This window comes from Dermochelys coriacea, chromosome 6 (genome assembly GCF_009764565.3).
Source record: "Dermochelys coriacea isolate rDerCor1 chromosome 6, rDerCor1.pri.v4, whole genome shotgun sequence".
In the NCBI taxonomy this organism is placed as follows: Eukaryota; Metazoa; Chordata; order Testudines; family Dermochelyidae; genus Dermochelys; species Dermochelys coriacea.
The window spans coordinates 82,825,526-82,845,977 of record NC_050073.1 but is presented as its reverse complement, the minus strand read 5'-3'; the positions used below and the strand labels follow the sequence as shown (position 1 = coordinate 82,845,977).

The 20,452-nt window shown below is 37.7% G+C and overlaps 1 long non-coding RNA gene across 1 annotated transcript in view; it reads right to left on the bottom strand.

Moving 5' to 3' along the window:
* Positions 1 to 1,124: 1,124 nt before the first annotated feature.
* Positions 1,125 to 20,452, bottom strand: part of LOC122460597 — a 122,292-nt gene continuing 102,964 nt past the window's right edge. Inside the window, exon 4 of the long non-coding RNA XR_006282009.1 lies at positions 1,125 to 1,223. This is a non-coding gene — a long non-coding RNA (uncharacterized LOC122460597). The remainder of the gene's footprint in view (positions 1,224 to 20,452) is intronic.

Below are 20,452 nucleotides of genomic sequence, written 5' to 3'. Positions count from 1 at the left end.
CTAGTCTCTTAGGGTTAACAGTCATTTAATCAAGAGTTCGCTGGGTAAATGATTTTGTGGAAAATGCTAACTTGTTTTTAAAGTAAGGACTGGATGAAGAACATTTGCACAGGGCTATAAATAGAAGCTACTATACACACATGTAAAAGTATAAAGGACACATTGTGCTGAAACTAGACTGATACAGACAGGAAGTTTTCTTCAGAAACAAAATCTTCTGAAACACTCAGTTCCAGTAGCTAAGTGTTCTCGCAGTGAATTTCAGGGCCTGAATAAGTGCACAGGATCCAACTGTTGGAAATAGCTGAGATGCAGTTGCCAGAGAGAGGTCATTTTTATTATTGTATTTGTGCTACGCCTCTGAAAACAAACTCATACACCTTACAGTTGTATGCTACAAGGTGAAAAGTTTTGCAATTTAAAGCAATATGTTTTTTTTTCTTAACAAACACATTTTTTTTGTTCTGAAAGTAAAAACCAGACAGACATAACACCCTAATATGCATCACTTGATTCCACGGCATATTACAATCCACAGCCCCTCCAGGCAGACACATCCCACCACCACCACTTCTTAAGAGAGTCATCTTTCAAGCCTGGTAATATTTTCAGTTCTGCATTCTGTAAAGTTTTTTTTCTCACTATTCAGGTGCCAGAAGATAAGAGGCCTACAGGACCTCAGTAATCATCATAATTTATGACGGGAGTGGTGATGGGAGTTGAGGATTGTCTGCATATAACCAATAGAAAATTAAACGCTTTCATAATTGAAAAGATATAACACACCTTATTTTTTCTGGGTTCTTTTTTGGCAGGGAGGCACTGAATAAAATCTACTGTAGTCAGCTATCTTGGCTCTGAATTGAGTTAATCATAGTCCTTAACTATTCCTGCAATAAGTTTTATGGGAGACACTTGCTAATTACAGCTAAAATACAGTACTAAGTTCTGGACTCAGCACCCCTGCTTTCTTCAAACTCCCACTCCCTTTGACATACACACAATTTTATTCTCCACCACTAGGAAGTGAAAAATCAGCCCTGAACATATAACCTTCTAAGAAGCTGATTTAGTGTGGAAAAGGTAAATACTATTATTACCTACTTTCAAAATATTACACACAAATTTCACTTGATGACAGATGGCTTTACATAGTTGCTAAACACAGAATCCAGTCATCTTCAACAATTATTGGTTTTATCTTTTGCTATCACCTCTGTTTCCTGTCAAAGCCGGAGCAGTGACAAATACATGGACCGATGAAATAAAAGCAAGAGTGCTGTATTCAGATGTTTTTGCATTTCCCTCTGATACTAAATTTAAACCATCTGCCAAGAATAAGTAGAGAAAAGGGATTCAAGTGTGGACAGGAGGGACAGCTTCACAAATTGCTATTGGAGTTAATTCAGTTGCCTTTTCACTTCTCACACTACACACCAAAAGCTACTGTATTATCTTTAGAAACATTTCTCCTCTGTTTTTACTCCAACCTACAAAACACATTTCTGACATTAGTTGTATTTTAAGTGCATTATTTTAAAGTCTCATCATTGTAGAAGATGTTGTAAATGTGAGCAAATGTTTTCATTTTAGCCACTGAAGAGAAGCAAGCTTCACTCAAATATTATTTCATACTTTTCCATTCCAATCTGCAGAGAGTAAGATTCATAATTAGGACCAGATCCTGCATTTTTCACTCAAGCCAAATACGCATTGAAATGAATGTATGGAGGCCCCATAAAACTGAATTTGTTGTTCTTGACACCCTGCAGGCTATGAATCGTTTTATTGAAATACCCCGTATGAAGTATTAGCATGACGGACATCTTCTTTATTCCAGGAGTCTAGACTTCTAGGTACTGATTCAAAATGATACCTAACATTCTCTTCTAAATTCAGACAAACGTACAATGTAATTGGAGGGAGGTTACCTCAGGGCAGGGTCAGCTTTGCAGTTTATGGATAAACTTACTCTCCTTGTTATTGTGGATGCAGGAAACCAAGGGCCAAATTGTGTCCCCAATGTATTTAAGTCAGCTAGTTCTAAATTATGTAGGGTTTAATTCTGAAGAACTATCCAAAGTCACAATTAAGAACATTTCCAGGATTTCCAAATACAAATGAAAAGGAATTTGAGCAGAGAACTTCCTACAGCGAATGGAAGGAACGTTTACAACGAAAAGCCTTTCAGACTTCAGTAGCTCTGGGTGTTATTTGTATAAAGTCATTACAATAAGAAAAGTAGCAGGCTGGAGGTGTGCGCGCAAATGAGAATGTGCAGTAGCAGCAAAATGCAGTAAAAGTACAGTTGCCGGTGCAAGACAGGTGCCATTTGCCAGCTTTGCGCACACAGTTGGGAGGACACCATTTCATTTTTTAATTAATTTTTTAGTTACGCATTTTTTTTCACAGGAACCAGATGAAAGTTACATGATATAAATTCGTAAGAGCAATTTGTACACCTCAAAATAGGGGCTGGTACCTCATCTATTCGCTCCAACTGCTATAGAGGAAAAAAGAAAAGAAAAGTCACCATTCTGCTCAGGAAATTTATAAGTTCATGGTCCAGATCCAGCTCCTTTTTATTCTTGGGAGTTGTCCCATGGAAATCCAAAGGGTTACTCAAATGAGTAAAGGGAGCAGAATTTGGCTCTAATTATTTCTTGTAAAATTCATACTTTTTCTGTTTTGTTGCTTTTCCTTTAGGGTTCCTTGTACATTTTTATGGCACATTTTAAATCTATCACATCCCCAAATCGAAGAATAGTTAGGAAAAGGAAATTGACACTGACCCAAATTGCCTTCATATACCAATTCCTAGACGGTTGTTCATTTATTATTACGGTTATGGAGCTATTTTAGCTGAATATTGTTCAAAGCCAAATTTTAAATTAGGTACTGAAAACTGGGTTCTTATCAAAACAGTCAGACTTAGCTTTCAGAGACAACACCTACCATATGTAACATGCACTATTCCACACTTACTTATTTAAACACATATAGCGCATCTGGAAACAAGGTTAAAACATATAGTATATTGATATATGATTATATTTGTGTGTGAGCTTATTTGCATGGTTTAAACATGCTATAGTGAATCAGATACAATCAATATAAGCCTTGCCAGATGATAAGTAATTCTCTAAAGAGAGAAAGTGAGAGCACTAAGAATCTATTTAATTAGAAATAAAAGTTTTCAAGTGAAAGGATACAGAACAAGATTTTGTTGTTGTTGGTATACGTCTTTTAGTCATACACAGCTGATCCACTTTATTCAGCTAGATTTTAGATTTATTTTAAAAATCCACTCCTGTGATGCTTTTCAGATATTATTCTGGGTATTAATCAAAATACCAATTTAGTGATGATTTTCTCCAGGTATTTTGACTGCAATGAATTCCTGTTGTAGTGGTAATATCCATGATCTTTGGATCTGGATGTCTTTAAAATGTTCTTTTTAAACCCCTTCCGTATTTCTCTATCCTATGAAACAATTTTTTTCTACTTTTGTTTTCAATGTATTTAAGAACGATGAAAACAATAATTCCTTTGTCGTCCAATGAATACAAACTAAAATATCAAAGCATGTTTAGGAATAAAATGAGTAGATAATTGATAGGTTTTGTTAAATATTTCACACGAACATTTTTATACCTTTTATATGTACTTGTCCTTAACCTTTAAAAGCAAATGCTGTAAATACAAGATCTGTACTTTCTCTAATAGATTTTACTAGGAGCTGGTGACAGAGAACTGATTTCTTTTCTATTAGGGTTTAGCACATCTTTGTTGAAGGCCTGTAGAATGACCAAGGATTAGATTTGCATCTCTTAGACTCCCTGTGTGGTCTTTGTAAGAAGCTTGTAACTGTTAAAAATGACTTGTTAGGAAGCGTGTGGGCTCTCATCTCTTTGCTTTTGACAGAATGATTGTGAAATTCAGATTGGTCCTATAGGCTTTAGCCTGCAGATTCCACCTGAACCTTAAGCAATTAGAGCCTAATCTCAATGCAATCATATTTGAGTTAGGATTTGTTGCACTTTGTTTACTTCAATTAAAAAGCTACAGAATATTTTTGAGCATTTTAAAAGTGATAGGCATTACAGAATTTTTTAAACCTTGAATTTGATAATCATTGCCCCTTTATTCGACTCTTTATACTCAAACCACTTGTCAACTTGTCTGTGCAGAATTTAATAGGAAAACAAAGGGTAAAAAAACAAGGCGAAGTAACAGTACGACCCGTCGGGGGAATGTACTTTGTATTTTTACCATTTCTAAACCAAGCATTCAAACTTCAGTTCAATTCTGCACCTTATATTATTATAACCAAAAGTATCTGATACAAGCCTAAGAAGGAAAATTTCAGGGCAAATATATGTGTTCAATACTTCTATTCTTAGGGAGGCAAAACAGCATAAGGATTGGGTCCATGATTTGTTTTTGTTAAAATTATTATTTGCTGAAGTTTATGATTGGTTTGTAAGAGACGTGCAGAAAATTCTGTTATGCTAACACATTTGTTCCCCTGGTTGTTTACAGCTATTGCCTGAGAAATGATGGGACAATTTACCTTTCTAAAGTTAGATATGAGTTTAAATACCATAGTTCTTGTGACTTATTGTAAAAAACAAACCCACAAATCATGGCACTGGTTTGTGATTGTCCAATTCTTTTTTATTTAGGGCTCAAAAAAGCATGTGGGTGGGTCGGAAGGGGAGGGCTGCTGCAAAATGACACTTATGAGTATTTTTTTACCCTGGTGACAATTTCTTTGGGTTTGGGTTCTGTTTTTGCACCACTAGCATGTGAATGGTGCTTTTTAATAATAATCATGATTATAATTACAGTTTTTAAATAGCCTCTGCTCCTAACATTAACATAGCCCTTAAACTGAAGCGGTTCCTATTCTCTTTATCAAGTCTAGATCATTTTAGAAACCCTTTACCAGTTACTACTCTGAATACAAAAGGGATCCCCCAAAGATGTGTTACTCCTCTTAAATACTGAGATCCTTCCCTTGACCCACTGGGACTGTTTTCCATTAGGGTAATTTGCCCCATAGCAAAGGGGCTTTGGGCCCAATCCTGCTCCCACTTAAGCCTGTGGTAAAACTCCCATTGATTTGAAATGTCCTTTGACGTTAATGCAAGTTTCCTGCATCACAATTGGCCCAACACCCATTATCAGCACAGCCGGCCCCCAACCCTCTCCCTCGTTTTGATGGACTTCCCTCACTCTCTTTCCACCTCTCTGGGCAAGGTGTCCTTTGATGGTGGCAGGAACCTGTCACACCTGGAGCTTCCCAGAATAACTGGCAGGCAGCGATTTCAGTGTTCCAGTTCTGCACACCATCGCTCCAGTTCCCCAGTGTAGTCTACTATAAATGACAATAATGTGTGCAGCATTGAGACCCATTAAACTGTTCTGAGCAGGACATTTCAGGCTGGGCTCCAGTGCTGGGGACAAGATGATAAGACTTAAAAGCTGTTAACTATTGATTTGCAATCACTCTCCTGACCCAGGAGTGTGGGACCAAGCCCTATGGTGGGAAATCAAAAGACCCCACATCTTGCTCATCAACTTTGCCACCTAGGCCTCCCACTGTTGGTCTGATAAAGTCCTTTCCAGTGTGTGTTGAGAACTCCAGCTCTGCCGCTTTGAAGCCAGTGAGGGTGATATTCCCTTGGCGATTGTTCATTCTTTGTCAAAATCATAACTTGGAGCCAGGCTTGCCGGATTATTTGTAATAGATTTATTCTTTCATTAATTTCCTGCACCTGGAATGACCCTCAGTTTGTATTTTTCCTCTTTGGTTCATAAACACAGACACAATTTCCCTTTAATGAGGGAGCTTCACCCTGACTCACCCTGATATCTCTGCAGGATAAACTCTTCTGCAGCCTTCTCAGATAATAATGTGTGTGTAGATCATTTACCCCACAATGTTTATCAGACAGGAAAATAAAATGGTGTGACCCAAGCATATTCTTTGCTGAAATGGGGTGCCCAAAATCTACTCATTTTGATGCCAAGAAAACTGTTCTTATTTAAATAGTAGGAATGCAGGGAAATGTCGTCGCTTTCTGTGATCTCAAAAGAACAGACAGTTTTTCTTGCCTGTAAATGATATTTCTCAGCTGAAAGCAGCTCAGTCCACAGCTTAATGAGTTTCATGCCAGGCTTCAATAGGCATGAGTGAGCAGTGGAATGGAGGGATCTCTTGGGGTGCGAATGCAAGCATCTTCCAGTGTCTGTAGCCCCTTCCCTTCCCAGCCTCACCAGCAGCTGCCATAGTACTTTAGATGGAATATTCACATATTGCAAAATAAAGGAACAGCTGAAGAAAAGGCAAAGATAGCAAAGCAAAAGTTCCACAGTGACAAAGGGAAATGGAAACTTATGGCATTGCAAGTTAATAACAGGAGGATTAAATCCAGGGGCAGGACAAGTGTTAACCAAGAGACTACAGCCTGCTAGATAATGTTAATGACACAATATTTTCCAACAAATTTTGTATTTTTTTTAAATAACATATTAGATTTCTCCCCTATTATTTGCCCAGCTTTACAAGAGACATAATACAAAGAAGGATACTTTGCATAGTTGGGATGGTTGCAACAAGAAGGTTATCAAGCACAAATCAATAGCACAACTGCTTGTGTTTGTGGCGGGCAGGTGTGGGGGAGTTTGAAGTGGTCAAAGCTTATGTCATTACAGGTAAAAAAAAAAAAGTCTGTTCTCCAAGGACCTTGTTCAACTTCCATTAGAGTTAAAGGGCAGCGGAAGCCCCATGCAAGCTCAGTCCACAATTTACTTTGGTCTTTATAGCAGTCTCTCATCCATAGAGAGGCATTATTTTTTTCAAATATAATAAGGCTGAACAATGGTCCTACTATGAAATGTGTGGGTTACCTCATAATTATGTAAGGAGAGTAATAAGTCAAGTTAATTTGGACAACCAGTGAGCAGAAGGAGGACACTTTTATCTGTGGACAGTTAAGCACAATCTGCACACCAGGGCTTCATGCACAAGACGTGACACTTGTCCTTTCTGACCAGAATTTTTGTTGTTGTTGTTGCTACCACCTTTGGAATGGAGAGGGAGGTTACGTGGTACAAAACCCCAAAGACTATGTGATGAAAAATATGTCCATCGAAGAAGGGTGAGGATGGGATTTTAAAAAAATGCTCAGATTTGACCTAACTCTGTTTCCATTGGTGTCAATGATAAAACTCATGTTGGCTCCAACAGGAGCAGAGATAGGCCACCTCAAGTGTATTTGAAAATCCCTCCCTGAATGTCTGAGTACTAGGTGTAGAATTTCAGGATTAATCAGGGATGTGAACAGCTCTATTCATGGCAGACACTGCTGTGTCACTCAGAGAAGTTTTACCCCACACTCTAGACAGTACTTCATGCTACTTAATATGATTTACCTTTCCTTTGAGGCAACAGGCCCTAGGATTATAAGATAGCTTTCAGCCTAGTAATATAGAAGCAGATCTGCCAAGTCTACTGCTTTTCCCAGTAGACTACTGCTTTTTTGTCTAATGTGAAATGTGACCAATCTATTGCTTTTACTAGTGCTGGGTTTATAGACTCAGTGCAGGGCATTTCACATGAAATAGAGAATGATTTGTTTGTATTAAGCAACAGCCCTGGAACTAAAGTGTTTCAAAGTTATCTTCTGCTTCTCTGATTTCTATAATAATTTATCAAAACTAAATCCAGATGCCCAAAACTTTCTCACAAGACATACATCACAGAGGCATCACACACTTTTGCTGTACAAATTGTGGAAATACATATTTTAAATCTTTGACTTCCTAATGTACAGCCTTAAGATGTCATTACCAGTTGTTCTAAGCCCACCAATAGAGAGTTTTAGAAATTGTTTTATATTTCTACATTTACTTTTGATGTTAATCTAGTTTAAGTGAGCACTAAGTTAGGGTTAATGTTAACATGACCCAATTCTCCCACCCTCTTAGGATATGTCAGTATGAAAAAAGCATGAGGATGAGACTGGAAAATTTCATGGAAATGCATGCAGATCTCTCTCCATGCCTGGGTTTTGTTATCATAAAACTTTAGAAGTGGGAAGGCACATGTTTCTAATGGGTTTTGCCTGAATTTATGAACATATATGCAATTACAATCTATCCTTTTTTGTTACAGAATGTTGGCAGGCATGCAGAAGCCTGGATTCAGACATGAGGCAAGAGCTCCTTGTTCTCCCTTGTTAGTTCAGGTAGGTTAACCATGTTGTGTTGTCTGCCTGGACTAGGACTGACTTCCCTGAGAGAACTCCCCTGGGGGTAAACAGGGCTCTTCATCTGGCTTTTAGTTTTACAAGGATGGGTTGGAGCTTTGACTCTGGCTAGGATAATTTCTCCTAAACTCTGTGGCATGCTGTACGAATGCCACAACCAGAGAGATTTGTATCTGTGGTCAACATCACCCACTGAAGACTAGATAGAGAAGCTCCATTTAGTCAGTTTGAGTACCACAGTCAACATAACAAGCAGAGCAATGTCCAGTGGATTCTATTTTATCATGAATATATGCCAGGTTCAGAAGAGCACTGCCTTGAGACAGGACACCAGACACCAGGACACCAGAAAGACAAGCAGCTTCAGACACACCGGAATAGCGCTGAAGACTTTGGATCTCCTCTACAGCTTTTTTCACTTTGGCTGCCGTTTCTTCAGACAGGAAAGCACTGCCTAGCTCATTCTGGAAGATAAATCCCAGGTGGATTAGTTTCTGTGTCAGTACAAGAGAACTTTTGGCGGAATTCACACTAATCCTAGGGATGGGAGTACTGTAATACTAGGATGCTATCAGGGTATTCAGAACATTTTTTCCCCAGATTAGCTAATCGTTAAAACTGCAAAAAACTGCTTGCTCTTGCTTCGAAAGATGGGCCATAGTAAAAGACATCAGCTTCAAAACCTATAGTGCAGATGACAGATCAGAGGGAACAGCGGGGTATTACAAATGAAGGTTTCTGAGACAAAAATGCAGGTACTATAGGTGCTGCAGAAGCATGGGAGTGATGGAAATGTGCAGATAAGCATCTTGGCAAGTTTATAAGAATATTTATCCCTAGGGCCATTGCTAGGCTTAATTAATAGGTTATACAGAAAATGCAAGGTCAGATCAGACCAGGGGCCCATATAATCCAGTATACTTCTCTCTGACAATGGTTAGTACCTGTTGCTTCAAGGGAAGGTGCAAGAAACCCCACAGTTGACAATTATGGAATAATCTGCCTAGAGGGGAAATCTTTATCCATATGTATGTCGAGTACTTTTTTGAATGCCACTGAGTTCCTGGCCTCAGTGATATCTTGTGGTAATCAGTTCTTCAGCTTCAAGGTGCATATCACCTCTCAGCCCACTTTTGGTAACTGGCAGCATACAGTAAGGGCATGTCTACTCTGCAATTAAACATCTGCGCTGGGATTACAATAAATTATTCATACACTCAAGGACAAAATATACCCCTGACGAGCTCATTGACTTGACTGTAAATCAGGCAGAATTTGGCCCTCAAACTGTAATGGTTCTTGAAAATTATGAAAAGAAGGGAAGAGTGGAGTCCACTCTGCTTAGAAAATCTTCTGTGATAAAACCATGACTATACTATGTTCCCTTTGTGCTGCTCCAGTGGCACAAAAAGACTTACAGGTGCTCTAAACACAGGGAATTCCTGAATGGAAAGCTGGCATAGTCAGAGCACGTTCCATTCTAGCAATCCTCCCTGTAGTGATGGTGCTGGTGGCTGTTACAAGCAAGTGCAATTTATAGCTGCCCTGGGAGTGCTCTAAATTGTCCTTTGACTAATCTGGCCCTAGCAGCCCCAAGGATTAGGGGATAAAAGGTGCTGGAAAACCACCTTTGTGCCATCCTCTCAAGTACAATGAGCAATGCTGTGGTGCATCTGATAGTCCAGCAGTCTGTATCCAATCCCTTCACAACTATAATCAGTATCTTCTTCTAACCTTAAAGTATGCATTTTCAATCATTCAAATTTTCATCAGGATTATACAAATATTCTAGGTAGTGTATGCATATCTTGGAGGAATATAAAAATGCAAAGGATGCACCCAAATCCAGAGAAGAGCAACACAAATGATTAAAGGTCTAGAAAACATGACCTATGAAGGAAGATTGAAAAAATTGGGTTTGTTTAGTCTGGAAAAGAGAAGACTGAGGGGGGACATGATAACAGTTTTCAAGTACATAAAAGGTTATTACGAGGAGGAGGGAGACAAATTGTTCTTCTTAACCTCTGAGGATAGGGCAAGAAGCAATGGGCTTAAATTGCAGCAAAGGAGATTTAGGTTGGACATTAGAAAAAACTTCCTAACTGTCAGGGTGGTTAAGCACTGGAATAAATTGCTTAGGGAGGTTGTGGAATCTCCATCATTGGCGATTTTTCAGAGCAGATTAGACAAACACCTGTCAGGAATGGTTTAGATAATATAGTCCTGTCATGAGTGCAGGGGACTGGACTAGATGACCTCTCGAGGTCCCTTCCAGTCCTATGAGCCTATGAATATTCTCATAGTATGAGGAACTTCTTTCTGTGTACTTCACCTGCTATCTGGGAACAAAATCAACCTATGTTTTCCACAATCAAAACTCTTTTTGCTACCTGCTATCTTTAAAACACAGTGTATTCTACTCTATTCACTGAAAGTACAACCAGCATTGCAGCTATTGTAATGCCATCTGTTTTTTTGTCTCTTGTACAATCCACCTTTATTCTAGTCAAGTAGCAAAACAAACTAAATTTACTAAAGGAATATGAAAGGCTTTTAAAATATGTATTGTCATTTAAACATTTTTACAGTACAGTTGAAAGTAATGTTTATAACAAATCTTACTGGGGTTCCACTTCCAGCACCCATTGACAAAGACAATAAGTTAATATTTCAATATTTTTGGTTCCCAAGGCTTTCCCATTTTCAGTATAGAAAAATGTCTAGATTGTTTAGACTGAAAGCCAATAGACACGTCTAAAACTGAAAAGGATTACAGGTCATGGTAGAGAACCAATTGAATATGATCTCCCAATGCAATGCTGTAGCTAAGAGGATGCGTGTGATCCTTGGATGTATAAACAGGAGTAGGGAGGTGGTATTACCTCTATATACAGCTTGAATGAGATTGTTACTGGAATATTGTGTTCAGTTCTGGTTCCACACTTCACACAGGATGTTGAAAAAATGGAAGAAGCTCAGAAATGAGCTACAAGAATGATTTAAGTTCTGGACAACATGTCTTATAGTGAAAGACATATGAAACTCAATCAATTTAGTTTATGCAAGAGAAGGATAAGAGGAGATTTGATCACAGTCTACAAGTAACTACCCAGGGAAGTCGTTTTTGATAGCACATAGCTTTTCAATCTAGCAGAAAAAAGGCATAACAATATCCAGTGGTTAAAAGATGAAGTTAGACAAATTCAGACTACAAATAAAGTGCACATTTTTAACTGGGAGGGTCATTAACCACTGGAGTAACTTGCCTGGTGCTGTGCTGGAATCTCCACCACTTGAAATCTTGATCTAATGATTGGCTGTCTTTCTACATATGCTATAGCTCAAATCGAAGTTATGCGCTTGATGCAGAAATGACTGGGTGAAATTCTATGACCTGTAGGTGAAGGAGTACATACTAAATGTGTAAAATGGTCCCTTCTGGCCTTAAAATCTATGAACCTATGAATCATCCTTGCCTTTTGCCTCTGACCACCAGTCCACATATATGGAAGAGCCGCTGATTTTTAAAAAGACTTTACTCGGTATCAAGACAAATTTAGCACAGAATTATATTTTAACAATTACAAAACTAAAACAAAAAAGTAGGGAGTATATCCTAGGACATATTCACAAACAAGATAAAAGTCTGCAAAGCCCCCATTGAAAGAAAAACAAAAACAACTCTCCTCCCCAAAGTAGCCAATACTCAAGCTCAATGAATACAGGGACATCAATGGCCCAAATTTATTACCACTTGCCTACCAGCCTGACTTCTGTTCAAGTGGAAAACCCCATAGCATTGTAAGTAAAAGTCCAACACCACCAGTATCTCACAGTCACTAGTCATCGACCCGGGAAGCATCCCACAACCCTTCCAGTCCTAGAAATTACGTAGTGACTACCACTGGACAGATCTTCAGTAGAAACTCAGAGTTACGAATACCACAGGAATGGAGGCTGTTTGTAACTCTGAAATGTTCATAACTCTGAACAAAATGTTATGGTTGTTCTTTCAAAACATTAACTTAATACAGCTTTGAAACTTTACTATGCAGAAGAAAAATGCTGCTTTTAACCATCTTAATTTAAATGAAACAAGCACAGAAACAGTTTCCTTACCTTGTCAAATCTCTTTTTTTTAAACTTTCCCTTTTTTTAATAGTTTACATTTAACACAGTACCGTACTGTATTTGCTTTTTTTGGATGGAGTGGGGGGTCCTCTGGTGCTGCCTCATTGGGTACTTCTGGTTCCAAATGAGGTATGCGGTTGACTGGTCAGTTTGTAACTCTGAGGTTCTACTGTATCTGCAACTGACATTAACTGATATTTGAAAGTACTAAAATGCCACCAACAGTCACAAAAAGGTCTATACAACAATATCCACAATACCTCTTATGTGCTGTCTCAGAGTTAAATCAAAATACTCCTCTCATCTTTTTATCTATCACACTAGCTCTGTTGGAGGATGTCACTATATCAGGGAAACACATAAGCAGATTCTCTGCCCCAGCTCCTGTACAAGCTAGAGTTAGCCTGGAAGCTGCTCTAACTTGCACCAGTTGGGCAGAGTCCATCAGGGACTATACACCAACTGGGAATTTCTAGAGTGCATTGCTTTCTGGCCTTTTCCCTACCTACCTCTTGCTACCCACAACAAGCGTCTTGCTGCTATCAACCTAACCTTGTGGACTGGGCTGCAGAGAGGGAGGCGCAAGAACCAGCTCTGCTGATTTGATGTGCCACATATGTGGTGCAAAGAGAGTGGACTAGAGCAGAGAATCAGTTCATACTTTACTTGACTGGTGAGGAGAAATTCTTAAAACTAGGCATGGTAAGATGGAAAAGCAGAACCCTCAAATGATTAGAAAGAAACATAGCTTTAGGCTAGCTATGAGCTATTTCCCAGAATAAAATTGCCCCTCCTTATCAATAGACCTTAGTCTGGAATAAAGGGTCCTGGAGATGATTTTTGAAGTAGGCATAGGGAATGGGTTTTGTTTCCCCTTGTCAAGTAATAATACTGCAGATTAATGAGCTTTCATTTTGGGGGTGGAGGGTGTGACATTGCACACCATACGTTTTTTTGGAAATATGCTTATGAGTGTGAATATGATGTAACTGGAATATGCTTTAAAAAGGCTTCTTGTAAGGTATCATAACAAAGGTTATAACCTACTGAATATATTCCTCTTATTTGTATGCATGTATCATTCTTGTGTCTGAAGCTAGAAATATGAAGTATAACTCTGAGGTCCTATTGTAATTATGTAAAGTGTGGCCCATTAATAGTGGTTTAGAATCTTGATGGCTACTATTGACTAGGACAATTGGTTGTAAATGGTTTATTTACCTGCAAGCCTTCCTGTGTACTTGTGAGCCTACCCAGGAAGAATGGAGACTAGGGGTCTTACAGTAACATTTGACCATATCACAAGATACTGGAATCCATCTCAATCCTTGTACTTTTCCACTGATGAGGCGGGGGTAGGGAAAAGCACAGACAAAAGATTCCCGCCTTGTGCCAAAGCTATAAAAGGAGGTGGAGCAGGACAAAAGGGGCTCCAGTCCTGAGAAAACCCCAACTTACTACCTGAAATGTTTGAAATGAAATGGAACTAACAAAGACTGTACCAGGGGAAAGGATTGGGCCCAGACTAGGAAGGAGTCTAGTCTGTGAAAGAAGCTTACTGGAACATCTTTGAGGGTAAAATATTACCTGTAATCAGTTTCTTAATGTATTAGGCTTAGACTTGTGGGTTTATTATTTTTTTTTGCTTTATTTTGCATGGTGACATACTTTGTTTTGTCTGTTATTACCTGAAACCACTTAAATACTACTTTTTATACTTAATAAAATCACTTTTGTTTATTAATAAACCCAGAATAAGTGACTAATACCTGGGGAAGCAAACAGCTGTGCATATCTATCAGTGTTATAGAGGGTGGACAATTTATGAGTTTACCCTGTATAAGCTTTATACAGAGTAAAATGGATTTATTTGGGGTTCAGGCTCCCAGAAAGGCTGAACACTGGGTGCTGGGAAAGTCCCTGTTAATTGAGAAGCCTCTGGGCTGAGTGAATCTCAGTTTCAGTGAACTGCAGAGAGGCATGGCCTAACCTCTGGGTCTGCACTGGAGCTGACTGGAGTGTCTAATTCAGCAAGACAGGAGTGGAGGGGCGCCTGTTCTGGCAGGAGGGTTGTTCTCAGTGGTATCCCAGCTCATCGAGTGGCAGTCCTGAGGGGAGTCTCCGTGACCGAACCCGTCACAAGAGGTATTTCAAACTGGAAAGGTATGCTCTGCTTTGGAGTACTTCAAGACGGAGGAGTTCCAGACTTGTGTTAATTTGAAGATACTTTGGTTAGTTTGGAGAACAGAAGGGTTTCAAACAAACAAACAGATCTGGCTCACTTGATGTATTTATGTGACGCACAAGACATATACAGATTGTACAAAATCTTATATTTATATTTTACAGAATTAGGCTGTTTCTAGTTCTCATGGAAGTGAAGCAAACTATCTAAAAGTGAAATGAGTATAAATCTATGCAGAGAGCCTGAATCAATGATTACAGAAAAAGTGAACTTCATTGCAGTATTAACGCTAAAGCCTGATGTCACCAGTATATCAACATTATACTTTGCTGCTGATAATTTAAACAGAGTAGGGAAAGGAAGTGATCAGGGGAGTGGTAGGGGGAATTGGGAGTTACTACAGAAAAGAAAAAGAGGGAAAAACTGAGGAAACAGAATAGGAAAGAGGGAGAGAAACAGAGAAAGGAGCATGGGGAAGGAAGAGAAATGAAAGGGCAGAAATAAAGGTATTCATAAAGGTAAGAACATTTTCTTACTGAATGTTGAACTAAAAGTTTAATTACTACCTAACAGCCATATTCTACCCTGATCCTCATGTGAACCTCCCTTTGAGTTCAGCAGGCATTCTGCTAAGAACACAGAGGAATATGTATCCTCAAATGACCAACTGATCCTAATTAAAAATGGAATTCTGCCTTCTCCATGGAATGAGTTTGACACCCCACTGTCACATTTACAGCCATAGGATGTTCTGCACTGTGATGTGTGAAGGGAAATAAATTAAGTAAAAATTATTCATATTACAGTAGCACCTAGAGGCACTGACCATACACAGTGAGAAACAGCCCCCACTCAACATAACAAATGGTGGGAGAAAAGGAGTATTACTATTTCCATTTTACAGGTGGGGAACTGAATCACAGAGTAATTAAGTGACTTCTTAAGGTCTCACAGGAAATCTACAGCAGAACTGCGGAATGAACCCAGATCTCCTGAGTCCCATCAATGCTTTCACCACAAGATTATCCCTCCTCTCTCGGATCTAAAAAGCCCTGAAAGCAGCAGAAGCAGGGAAACAGAAGGAGCACACTGCTACTGATGCAGAGCCTGAAAAGGTCCCTCAGCTCTAATTCCACTTTATGGAGCCATGATTTCATAGGGATGCAGGGTATGCATGGTTGGCTGAGAGGCATGATGGTGGAGGAAGACAGTGCTGGCTCCAGGCACCAGCGTTCCAAGCAGGTGCTTGGGGCGGCAGTCAGAAAGGGGCAACAGATTCGGTGGCAATTCGGCGGCAGCTTCTCTCTCTCTCCTGCCATCTGTAGTGGCAATTTGTCGGTGACAGGTTTTTTCACTACTTGGGACGACAAAAATGGTAGAGCTGGCCCTGGAGGAAGGAGATTGGTCAAGAAGACCCAAGTTCTGTCCAGGCTAGCGTATGTAGTACTTTGACTTTCTCCAGACTCCTTCCACAATTCATAAGTGCACAGCCTCCATTTTGGAGTTTGCAGCTTTTTCATGACTTCTTGGTGAAGACTATTTTTGTGTTGTACATGAAATGGCTGCACGCCATATGGGCAGTTTTACCTTGTGTGTGGAATTTGGAGACAGGTTTTGTAGTAGGCATACATTATTTGTGAGCAAGCCAGAGGAACATATATAACCACCAATGTATAGAACTCACTGGCAGTGACAGTGTTGTGTGCAGATTAATGACAGTATATGCCCCCAAAAGCTACAGATTTAAGGTGTGAGGCAACTCTCATTGATGTCAATAGAAAGACTCCTATGTCATCCCTTAATGTCACAGAAGCTGAACTGTTACTGTATTTTAAAGTCTTTAGAAGTCCCACTGTTGTTATGGTTTCAATGTCTTGCCCCATCTCTGCTTCTTACAGTTTTCATGTGTGGCAATGTAGGAAGAGGGTAGAAAAATTAAGTTACAGTTCTGAGACAGATAAAACCTTGGAAAGTAGCACCCTGAAATTGATGCTTAAATTTGTAGCTGGTCAGTAGATGTATAAATATCAAAGAGCCTTTCTCTATGCATCTGTTTTAAAAAATGTGTTGCTTTTATTCATATTATTTAATGTTGTTTTTCCTTAAGAATGTATAAATACATGTATCTTTGTCTCTATGTATGTGTGTTCCTAAGGAGCATTAAATAGATTGAAAAAAAGCAGTACAAACAGTAAAGGGTTTAGAGTCTATGATTAATTTCCTACCTTTCTCACTTAAGAAGCTAAACTCAATATACAAATATCTTAAGACATCAGACTCCAAAAATTTATTGTACTCACCTATCTCTGGTGATTTAAAATTCAGCAACATTGGCAAAAATAAATTGTGAACTTCCATGCATTTCACAGGTCAGACATTAAAAACAATCTGATTTAAAAGTGAAAAAACTGCCTGTCTCTAAAGCATTGAAACCACACTACAATATTCCAACTCCCAACACCCTGAATTTATCTATAGCTACTTATATATAGAATCAAGTGTTTTTGGAGATGTGTATGTATTTCTGACTCAAGATTAGCTTGATATGGGAGAAGAAAAAAATTGACCACTACAGAATCTATGTGGGGAGGGTGTAATTGCAAGCTCTCACATTTTCTCTGATGCCTAACTTTTAAAGAGGAATTTAGTTGTAGTTTGGAAATGCAATCATGAACTGTAGATCATGCACAATACTTATGAAATGATACAACAGTATCGTTAATGTAACTGATTTAACACCCTCTGTTTAAGCATAAATTGTAATGTGTTCTATAAAAAAATCAAAGAAAAAATTCCAGAAAACGTGTAAAGAAAAAAAGAAGATTCAAAACACCAAAACTAAAACCAAAAAACCCACAGATATTGAATTAATCTGTTTTTAAGTAAAATCTATTGAGAAGCAAAATAAAAGGTATTGTGTAGTGTTCTCCTGCTTAAAAATGAGAACAACACTGGAGCACTGAAGTTAATTAGCTCCAGTCAGCACTGGATGCTTTGCAACATTTCTCACATCAATGCTCCATCTGAGCTTTAGAATAAACATTTCCCACACTCTTGATGCAGAAATTAACTAGAAAATATACAGTTTAGTCATTCAAAATATGGAGGTCTTTCAGTTAATCTTTCCATTAACTAGTTAAAGAGATTTGAAACCATGACTATAAAAACAGAGATTAAAACCACTGAACATTGTATTTTGTATTCCTGTTTGTTTAGCATTTTGTGCATTAATATCTAGTCTTTATCATCAAATCGTAGTTATTGCTTTTACTAAAGATCTGTAGTCTTTATTGTAATTTTAATGTACTTTTTCTATTTACTATACAAGAGATAACTGTCTTTCTGTTCTGCGAAGTCATTTGTAAAATGCTCCACTTAATGCAGTACAAATAATGAACTGCAACATTATAATAATTATTTTCATATTACTTGAATCCTGAGCTAAGTTAACACTTTGCTTAATGCCTTTAAATAGCATCCGATTCCCTCCTCCTATTTCAGCTATTCAACCAATGTCCTGGTCCAGAAGAAATGGAAGAGTTTACTTGTTATAGATTTAGGCAAGGGCAGTTACTTTTCAGTGGGAAGCATCATATTTCATGAACAATTTTTATTTCAATGGCATTCATCATTAGTCTGTAATGTACAAAGTGCTTATCTTAATTATTCATATTCTTTGCATCATATACTTCAAACAAGTAGTATATGATGATAGTATATAAATGTTGCATATACTATGCAACATTTATTATTTTGTACAGGTTCTTTAATAAAAAATGATACAGCAAATGTCTTCATGTTGCAGTTCACTGGGGCAATGAACTGTCAAAAAAGCTTCTTTAAAGGGTTGATTACAATCAAATTTTGTGGCAAAAACATAAAGCTTGCCACCAGTTTACTATTAACAATCTTCTCAGACATATATTTGTTTTAAAAATGTATTAGTTTTAAAATTTTGGACTGTCCGTTTACTATTCATTGTGGGAAAATAATTTGAACATATTTGTAAATTTGTAAAATGTTGAGAACACAGATTTCCAGTTTCAGATTTATTTATTTTTAAATTGGAACATTACAGGATGTATCAGACAAAAATCTTGTGCTAAAAATGCTTAAAGGGAGTATCTTGTTTTTTCTTGAGCTTTAAAAAACCTGATATCATGTATACTTCAGTCTAAGCTAAGTGATACTTTATTATCTTCTTGCTGTATACTGCTCTTCATTTCTGGGACAATAAAATACATAATGTTAAGAAAATTTCTACCCTTCAGTTGTGAATGTATCTAACCATTATGAATGGAGCCAACTTTATTGCAAAAAGTGAATGGAATTTGGGGATAGGATTAATTAGGGGAGAGAGTGTAAGGGCTTCTGCTTTAAGAGGCAAAGTACTTTGTTTCATTAGTCTGCTTGTTTGGGGGGGAAAAACACAATAAAAATCAAAAGTAGAATAAAGTACATGTTTGAATGGCTGCCCTTTAGCCGCTCTAATGCTTCAATCTGTATTTAAACAAACAAGTAACTATGATAGTTAATAGGTTGAAACACTGTTTTTCTTTAATATCTTGCTCTGTTAATATAGAATGTATATCTTGATGAAAATTATTGAATATTCCTATTAAAGGAGATAATAAAAACAGATTGTAATACAATTGTGCCCTCATGTTTCTATTTAAATTAAACATTTATGAATTTATATTGGTTGCCTGTAATGATGCAAATACTCAAAATACTAACCGCAGTTTTTATCAACAGCACTTAGCTACAAATTATATTGTTGATATTATTTTTAATAAATAAATGTCAACTCTCTAATGCCAACTATGAATATTAAAACTTTGTCTTTGTAGCCATTGCTTCTTAGACTTCTAGATAGAAAAGAAAACTGTTTTGGGTAAAAAATATTTCTGATCTTCATATGGACAAATTGAAGTTATACAGGTATACACTGAATTTCTTAAAATGAGGTAACAGATAAAAATCTGGCCCAGTAGGCTATATTGTATGGTCAGTTTTTAAGAGAAGTGTGCTATTTTTTTACTGGCCAATTTTCTTCTCAGCTATACCAATAAAGCTGACAGCAGAATTTGGTCAAATATGTACAATTTCAAAGGAAAAATGTTATGAAAAATGTACACAAATTCACAAGCTGATGATAGGCATTCTATCACAGGTCTATACAGAAAGTATTGTTCTTTAATTTAACCATTCTAATGCTATTTGGCCAAATAGCACAATACTTACAAACGCAAAATTCTCACTGCTGACTCTCCCCAGCATTTTGCCTGAGTAAAGACTCTCAACCTTTCCGAACTGCTGTAACCCTTTCTGTAGTCTGATTTGTCTTGCATATCCCAAATTTCACCTCACTTAAAAATAGCTTGCTTACAAAATCAGACATAAAAATACAAAAGTGTACCAGCACAGTATTCCTGAAAAACTGCTTATTTTCTCATTTTTACCATATAATTATAAATCAAGTGGAATATAAATATTGTACTTACATTTCAGCATATAATATAAAGAACTGTATAAACAAGTCATTGTCTGTACAAAATTTCAGTTTGTACTGACTTCACTGGTGCTTTTTACATAGCCTGTTGTAAAACTAGGCAAATATCTAGATGAGTTGATGTACTCTCTGGAAGACCTCTGTATACCCCCAGGGGTACATGCTCCCCTGGCTGAGAATCACTGAACTAGAGGAATTGGCAATTATATTGAGCCTGATCTTCCTTTCACTTGAGTTTTATGTCAGTGTAATACCATTGACTTCAGATGAATTGTCCTGTATACCATGGTGTGAGTAAAGAATCAGATCTCCTGTGTTATTTATTTTATTTCCGTATTTTAAATGTCA